Source organism: Lygodium microphyllum, chromosome 2 (genome assembly GCF_053477565.2).
Source record: "Lygodium microphyllum isolate KBCC chromosome 2, Lygodium_microphyllum_v1.1.10, whole genome shotgun sequence".
Taxonomy (NCBI): Eukaryota; Viridiplantae; Streptophyta; class Polypodiopsida; order Schizaeales; family Lygodiaceae; genus Lygodium; species Lygodium microphyllum.
In genome coordinates this window covers 96508211-96517383 of record NC_141136.1, presented here as the reverse complement: position 1 = coordinate 96517383, position 9173 = coordinate 96508211, and positions in this window count along the sequence as shown.

Below are 9173 nucleotides of genomic sequence, written 5' to 3'. Positions count from 1 at the left end.
TTACCAATCCAACAACATAGCTCAAATCTGGCCTGATAATAGTCATATAAATAAACTTCCTACTATGTGTCTGTACATAGTAGGGTCTTCGAGAAGCTCACCTGCATCTGCGCTCAACTTCACATTCTGCTCCAAAGGAACTGAAATAGGCTTACAGCCTGTCATCCCATATTTGGATAGCATGTCCAATCCATACTGCCTCTGCAAGAGCCATATCCCACTTGGTGATCTAATCACCTCAATGCCCAAGAAATAACGCAGCTCTCCCAAATTCTTCATCTCAGACTTCTGCTTCAATAGCATTTTCACATGAAGGATATCTTCATCACTATCACCTGTGATAATCAAATCATCAACATAAATGACAAGCAGCATAATACCTTTCTCTGTTTTTCTCACATAAAGTGAGAAATCTGCCTTGGAAATCTGAAAGCCAATAGTGACAAGATATTGTCCTATCTTGTCAGACCATGTTCTAGATGCTTGCTTCAAGCCATACAAGGCTTTCTTCAACCTGCAAATAAACTCAGGATGAACATCATGCACATAACCTGGTGGCTGCTCTATATATACCTCTTCTTGCAAATCACCATGCAAGAAGGCATTCTTTACATCCATCTGATGTAAAGACCATTCCTTTGATGCAGCCATAGCAATGACTGCTCTTACGGTTTCCATCCTTGCAACCGGACTGAATGTTTTTCATAATCAATGCCATATGTTTGTGCATACCCCTTGACTACTAATCTTGCCTTGTATTTGTTCACAGAACCATCTGCATTGTGCTTCACCTTATAAACCCACTTACAACCAATTGCATTCTTATCTTTAGGCAAAGGTACCAATTCCCATGTAGCATTTGCTTCCAAGGCATCCATTTCTTCATCCATGGCTTTCTCCCATTTTTCTTTTCCCATGGCTTGCTCAAAAGAAGTGGCTTCTGGTTCCTGTATCACTTTGACCATATAGGCATAGTGAATGGCTGTAAATCCATCATATTTCAGCCTATCCACAGGATACCTAGCTCTGGTAGACCTGCGCAAAGTAGGTTCACTCCCAGGTGCTCTCAAAACATCCTTGGTCTTCCTTACCCCAGGTGTAACAATAGAAGGAATACCCAACTCATCATCAATGCTCGGTTCTGAGCCACTGGATTCACCATCCACATAAGAGTAACCTGCATTCACATCAAACATGGGCTGATCTACCTTCTCTTTTCCTTTTCGTGATACCTACATACCAGTATCTGCATTGCTTTGAGAAGATTCTCCTGATCTCAATCTACCTGTCCATGGCAAAGAATGTGAACCACTGCTAGAGGACGCTCTAGGTCCACTAATATCTTGTGACTGCTGCTGTGAATTCTGTGCAGCATTACCATTTTGTGCATCTACATTATCAATCACATTTACTGGTTTATACCAACTACTCATCTCATAAAAAACAACATCTCTGCTCACTGTAAACTTACGAGTAGAAGGGTTATAGCATCTATACCCTTTTTGCTGCAGAGAGTAACCAATAAAGATGCACTTCTCAGCTTTTGGATCCAACTTGGATCTCAACTCATCTGGCACATGAACATAGGCAATGCAACAAAAAATCTTCAAATGAGAAATATCTGGTTTCCTACCAGTATACCTCTCCTCTGGAGTCATCCCATGTATTGCTGCAATGGGAGTCCTATTCATTATGTAGACTGCTGTAGCAACTGCTTCAGCCCAGTAAAAATCTGGCAAGTCTTTTTCACTGAGCATGGCACGAGATACCTCTCCAATATGCCTGTTTTTCCTTTCTGCAATTCCATTTTGTTGTGGGGTATGACTGCATGAATATTGCTGCTTTATGCCATGCTCCTGCAGGAACCTTGCAAACTCATTTGAGATGTACTCTCCCCCTCCATCTGACCTTAGGCATTTTATTTGTAGGCCTGTTTCTTTTTTAACCATAGCTTTAAGAGTTTTGAAGTGCCCAAAAACTTCACTTTTCTTTTTCATAAAATACACCCAAACTTTTCTGCTATAGTCATCAATAAAAGTGACAAAATAATGACAGCCTCCAAGAGATGCAGCTTTAGTAGTCCACACATCAGAGTGGATTAATTCCAATGGATTCTTACTCTCTTGAACATGCCTAGGAAATGGTTTCCTTGCCTATTTTCCAAACTGACAGGCTTCACATACCTTATGCATTTCTGCAACCTTGAATTTAGGCAATCCTACAACAATATTTTGGGCTTGCATTGATTTAAGTCACTGTATATTAACATGACCAATGCGTTTATGCCAGATATCAATATCTGCAATACATCGGTCCCATGTGCAAACATTGCTGCACTCAATTCAGGCATGTCTGCTTCCAACGTAAACATTCTTCCTTTCTTCTTTCCTTTTGCTATCAAGCGACCTTTATTTTTCATATCCTCAACAAAGCATCCATGAGAATTAAATCTGACCTGCAAGCCCTGCTCAACCATTTGACCAACAGAAACCAGGTTCTTGGTGATATTCGGGACATGAAATACATCTGACAGGTATTTCTTTTTCCCATCCTACATAGACAAAGGAATTTTTTCAATTTGCACAATAGGATGTGCAGTATCATCACCAGTCTCCACAAATCCTGGTTTTTCCATTTTCCTTGCATCCCGCATCCATTCTGCATGACCTGTCATGTAGTTTGATGCACCTGAGTCAACATACCACACATCATTGCTTTCTTCTACACTTGTCACAGAATTGGTCATGTGCTGCACCATAAACAAATGCTCATTTCTGTCATCACCCTGTCTACTAGAAGATGCATAATTCCCTTATTGCAATTTTCCATTCATGATGTCATTCTGCTTTTTATAGCAGTCTTTAGCCATATGACCCATTTTACCACAGTAGTGGCATTCAACATTGTTGTTTGCATTTTGGCCTCTTTGCCATCCACCACGACTTCTTTGGCTCCCCTTGCCTCTAGAGTTACCACGTCCTCCTCCATAGGACTGGTTTTCTTGAGTTTGTTGCATATTTTGATTTCTACCACAGCCTCCAGATCGGCCTCCTCTACCTCTGCCTCTACCTCTTCCAATATTTGAGTAGAAGACAATTTCTTTTGAAGTTCCTCTTGAAGAAGATGCACCACCATTTCTCTGCTCCTCAGAAATTAGAAGGGCAATCAACTCCTCAAAATCAGGAAATCTTTCATGGACGGAAATGGATGTTCGGAACTGTGCATAATCCTTTCCTAGACCATTCAAGGTCACAGAAACTAAATCATCATCTTCCACTGGCGACCCAATGGAAGCAAGTGCATCTGCAATCTTCTTCACCTTCATGTGGTAGTCATTGATGCTCATACTTTCTCTTTGTACATTGTGCAACTCTTGCTTGAGCTGCATTTTCCTGGCTTGCGTATTTGTGCTATACATTTTTGACAAAGTATCCCATGTCTCCTTTGGTGTACTTGCATCCTAAATATGCACAATCATAGAGTCTAAAATACTGATAGATAGCCAGTACATAACTTTTCTGGCTCTCTCATGCCATCCTTTAAATGCCTACATTTGCTGTTGATTGGGAACATCAGGAAGAACTGGTTCTTCTTTATTTCCTGCAACGAATTCCCAATATCCTTTTCCTATAAGGAAATTCGTCATTCTAAACTTCCATGCTTGGAAGTTGTTCTTGTCAAGCTTTTCAGTGACAATCTATGAAAGAGAATCAGATCCCATTACAAAACACTGCAAGGAATTTTGTCACTGCAAAAAACATAGCTTCAGCCTCACAATGACAAATCTGCAAAACTGATGAAAGTGGTATTTGACCACATAGTCACTTCCTAGTGACGATTTTGCATCAACAGGCAACAAGCATGATTCTGTAACTCCCAATGTCTCTACGCATAGGCATATGATGCAATTTCTACAGTAACTTTTCACCGACCTGTAAAACAGTGGTCGCACAGCAAAAAACAGGGCCTTTTTCTGAGTGCGTGTAGAAAACTTCCACCTCTAAAACAAGCCCCGAAATGGCCTCAAATCAAAAAACAGGCCCCGTAGCATATACTGCCCTCTTGCTACACCGTGAAGGGCGTCTCAATCTGAGACAATGCACTCTTACACTTTCTGGCTGTGCTACCTGCAGAGACTTGCTCCCAAACTCGAAAAATGAAAGCAACACCTTACCAGAACGCCGCGAACTTGGTTTGCTTTCTTGAGCTCCTTACCATGAACCAGGCTCTGATACCATGTCAAGATTGTGGGAGAGAACGAAGGAGCCTTACTTGTAGCTTTCTTGCTTGCACAATAGGGGAATACACACACAGGTGGAGGCTGAAAACAGTTTTCCTCTTCTTAGTTGTGTAAGCCAAAAAGAACTCAAGTACAAAAGAAATAGAAGAACCCTATATGTGGGTCTCAAACCAAACTCAACTAACTAAGGTGGCATACTAACTAAGCCATGAACTAGAGTAGATAAGGATAGCTGTCATCTACCTATTATTCATGGGCGGCATACCAACCGCATCTGCAGCTAACAAGTTGGTGACATAAATGCACAATGGTCACCCTGACATATCACGAGTGGAGCTCCATATCTCAACAGGGGGATGTTGCAGAGATACAGAGGCAGTGAGCCTACCGTGACATGGGATACAGGTGCGAATCCTCGCTCTTGTGGCGGTTCCAGTGAGCGTGGATTAGGCTCAGGTGGATGCTGTGGAGGCACGGACGCAGTGTCTCCGTGTCGTCGTTCAGTTGGAGTTGCGTCACCTCCAGGATTTGTCACACCTGTGGGGATGTCTACTCCAGTTACTTCGGCTTTTGCTCAACCGTTTGTAGGTGGCACCCCTATGGGTGCCACTCTGACAAATATTACCCCATCAGTACACTGGATGCACAGGGGTCTCCTCGATATGCCCAGGAGTGTGGACGCAGATGGGAGAGGACCCATCTTAGGCATACCCCCAAGGGGATATGCATATCTAGTCGATGATAGGTCAGGAGCCATCATCATGAATGATGAGGGGAGGAGGGTGATGGCTCGCATGAGAGAGTTGTGCCAACAAGTTTTTCGGCACAACGTCTTAGATCATTTGAAGAACATACCAGAGGGGAGCAAGGACTACACAGTAGCATCCTTACATGAGGAGTTTTCGATTCCAGCCTCAGTAGATAGATTTTCTACGGGCTGGATGATGGATTGCATGCGTGCATATATGTCACACAGACGATCCGACACACGCAAGGCAATCAAGAGTGGGGCTGCAAAGCCCGAGTGGTTAGACGCGGATGACTGGCGCCAACTGAGGGAGGAGGCTACAGATTCTCCAGGACGTTGGAGTTAGCAGCGCGAGGTAGCGAGGATAGGACTCGAGGCTGGAATGGTCCATCATCTTGGGAGTGGCAGCCACAAGACATATTTGGAGGACTTTGTAAGTTTTTCTTTTGTTTTGCTTTTTTTTTTTTGCAATATCCTTTGTTTTAACAATCATGTTTTTAATAGTTAGCGTTTTGTTTTCTTTGCAGCACTCCATTATAAATCGCGATCCAACCGGCCTTGAGACTCGATATGCAGAGAGGCGTGATCTCACTTCATTGATCGACCTATTGTATAGACGCAGCGGCCATGTAAGTCACTCATCTTTCTTGTCTGTAGTTACTATGTTTAATTAGAATGCATTATTGTATGGTGGACTGATGTGTTGTTGTTTCTTCTTTTGCAGAGTCCGTTCGACGCTCCTTTGCGAGACGGGACGAGCTTTCAGATGGGGAGGATATGTAGCTCGCCCTTGGATCCTTGGAGCTCACATACCTTTATTTTTTGGTCGCCTCATATGTGTAGACATTTTCTATGTATTAGTGATATCTTGTCATGATTGTACTAATCGCTTTCATTATGCGATCATGTATTTATTTCATGTATCAGTGTTATGATTTCAGTATACTTTTTTTTTGTTTGCACGAGCATTGTACATAGTGCAGAAACTACTTTGTACCACAAAAAAAAAATCCTTGTTATCGTCGTTATTAGCGTCGCAAATTTATTGCTCGCATCGTTATTGGCATTGTTATTTTTGTCACAAACTGTCAGTATCAGTGTCGTTATTGGCGTCGGTATCTACGTCGCTGATACCGATGCCAATAACGACACTGATACCGATTGTTCTATGGTGTCGCCAATAACGACGCTTTTTGCAACGATGGGGGCAAATTTTGTTATTTACATTTTCGTCACTTTTAACGTCGCTATAAGGCCTATATCTTGTAATGAGTGTATAAAGAGTTGACAACAAAAGGAGCACACTCCAATGCCATCATGGAGCTTCACAAGGGTGTCCTTCAAGGGAGGCCACACAAGCTCACTGTAAGTGAATCTTAGCATTCGTGACACGTGTGAGAGGCCAAGTGAGAGATTCTTGTTGTACTTTGTAGATCAAGCCCCTTGAATGAATAAGAGGGCATCCAAAGTCCCATCATTGAGCTCATGCAACATGCCATTTTTCCACATAATTGCCTAGCTTACAGTCATTGTTTACTTTAGTAATAGGTCTATAATTTTCATAAGAAGTAGATGTCATGCTCAATGAAGAAAAATATAGATGATTCCTCTCATAATGATGCTACCCAATAACATTACTTATGATACTCTTTATCATAGGAGTGCTATCCATATTCATATTTCCCAAATGAATGTTGATCATAGCATCATGTTTCCCACAAGAATGTTCATTATAAGCATGCTACCCAAAAGTAGGTTGCATAAGAGAATGATGGTCAAATGCACATTGTCCAAAAGAAGGTTACTAAAGAGAACAATGACCATTATTCTGCTTATGAAATGTTTGCCCATAAGAATAATGACCATGGTCATATTCATGCTTCTCAAAGGAGTATTGAATGTATGCATGATCATCATGTGCATATTTTTTCCCAAAGGAATATTGATTATATGCACGATCATCATGTCTTCCAAATCACTAGGGGTATGCATAGTTCCTCTCAAGATAGGTTGTGCACCCCTTTGAAGGCTTAACCAAGTAGTAAGGGAGGGTCACCTCTCTATTGTCTTATTACCCCATTCAACGTCTATCTTTTTCCTCAACAAGAATATGACATGGCAAGTTCATGACATTGTAAGAAAACAAGTATATAAGGAATGGAAAATTCATTTGCAACTTTGGAATAATATTGAAATGTAAATGGATCTTTCAAAATATGGAAAGGGAATGAGATAGGTGTGAAGCAATAGGGATTATCTTAATGCATTACAATGACTCACTGATAGTAGTTATTGACTTACCCTACCCTTTTATGACTTTTCCAATCAATTCAAAAAAGGCATAAGAGGTTAACATTAGATGAGATTCAATGCAAAGGCAATGAATTTGAAGAGGTAGATGAATGATAAGAACTAAGATTTAATGGATCTTGATAAACTTTAGGATCTTCATCCTCTTGGGTTTCTTATCATGTTCCTAATTCTATGAAAGTCTAAAGAATGTGTATGAGCATGCCAAATAATGTATGATTTGCATGAAAGAGAGGACAACCACAATCATGGGATGAAATTTTGAATCATCCAAATCTACCTCTTCAACCATTCTAGAAATGGAGCTAGCATGAGTGAAAATGCACGTTGAGAATGAAATGTTTCAAGAAAGATATCTCATGGTGGTTTACAATTCCATCTTCTAAAGACCCTAAAAATCTCAACATAAAATTCATTCAAGGATGTCAAGGAACCTTTAAGCTTGAATATTTGAAGGTCATGCCCATCAAGGATTATGTAGGATGTAGACTGAGTGGTGGATTTTTGACCCTGAAAATTGCTCAAAATTTTCCAAAAAATTGGAATTTCAAGAGAAAATTGAATCCCATCGAAGGCGGCAAAGGCCGTTGGGTCAATTTTTAGCGGAAAGCAAAAGACGAGTTTCAAAAGCGCTTTGAAGACACATCAAGCAATGGTTTCATAATTTTCATAAATTTTTTGGGTGTCGAATCGGACTTCTAGAAGTGGTTGGTAGTGGGAGACCCCGAGACGGTCAGTTAAAAGTTTTTGGATCATTAAACAGAGGCCGGACAATGAAATGGCAGTGCCCGAGGTGGAGGACCAAAGAAACAATTAATGTAAATGGCCTTGTAAGAGGAAGGTGGGCGAACCTTGGGGCCTCCCCCTGCAAACTGAAACGTGGCGGCTAGGGGGGGGGAGGGGGGATTTTTTTTTGGTGAAAAAAAGAAGAAGAAGGGGGGGCACTATCGAACGAATGGAGGGAGAGGGAGAGAGAGGGGCCATGACACTTCAAAACACCCATAGAAATCGATGAGATCAACCTCTTCCTCGATGTTTTTGCCCTCCATAGCCACTCTTGCCTTCGCAATTGGATGCCTGGTTGATCAAATTGAGATCTAGTATTTCTTTCTCCTCCCTCTCTCTCTTCCAAACGGTGATTCACACGAGAGAAATCAAGAAGAAGAGGGGCTAAAGGATGCTTGTCCAGCAATGATTGGCTTGCTCCAAGATCAAGAGGAGGCTGAGGGAATATGTTTAGCATTGAAGAATGATTACTAGTCAGTGGCTTCTTGTATAAATTATCAAAAAACCTACAACACGCAAATAAGAGGTATGCTTAATTTTTATAAAGAAATTTTACTTCTTTGTTGTTTGATGGTCTAAATGAAATTCATATGAAACAAAATTTGTTTGAAGCTTGTTTGCATCACGATTAAGGGACAATTGAGGGCTGCACATAAAAGAAATGCAAAACCGTAATGGTACATAGTTGTAATAATTAAATTACAACCCGAAAAGTGCCTTTTTAGATGAAGGTTTTGTTGGTTTTGAGTGGGGAAACGAAATTCACATGGCATAAAATTCTAATAAAAACTATCTTTTAGCTATCATAATCAATCAAGAATCATAGATCAAAAAATACCCTAATTTTATGAATAGATAAATAGGGAAAAATAGAAAAAATAAGAGAAAAATATATTTTTATGCTTTAAAAATTAAGAAAAAATATGAATAATATTTGTGAATGTTAAAAAAGATTGAGGCATGAGGATTAAGGCCTAGTTCAGCCTTACTTTTATGTTTTAATGCATTTTTATCACTTTCCATATGAAAAATGACATAAAAGTGAACCCTACACCTATACAACGTTGCAAAACCTAAATGATTAAGGGA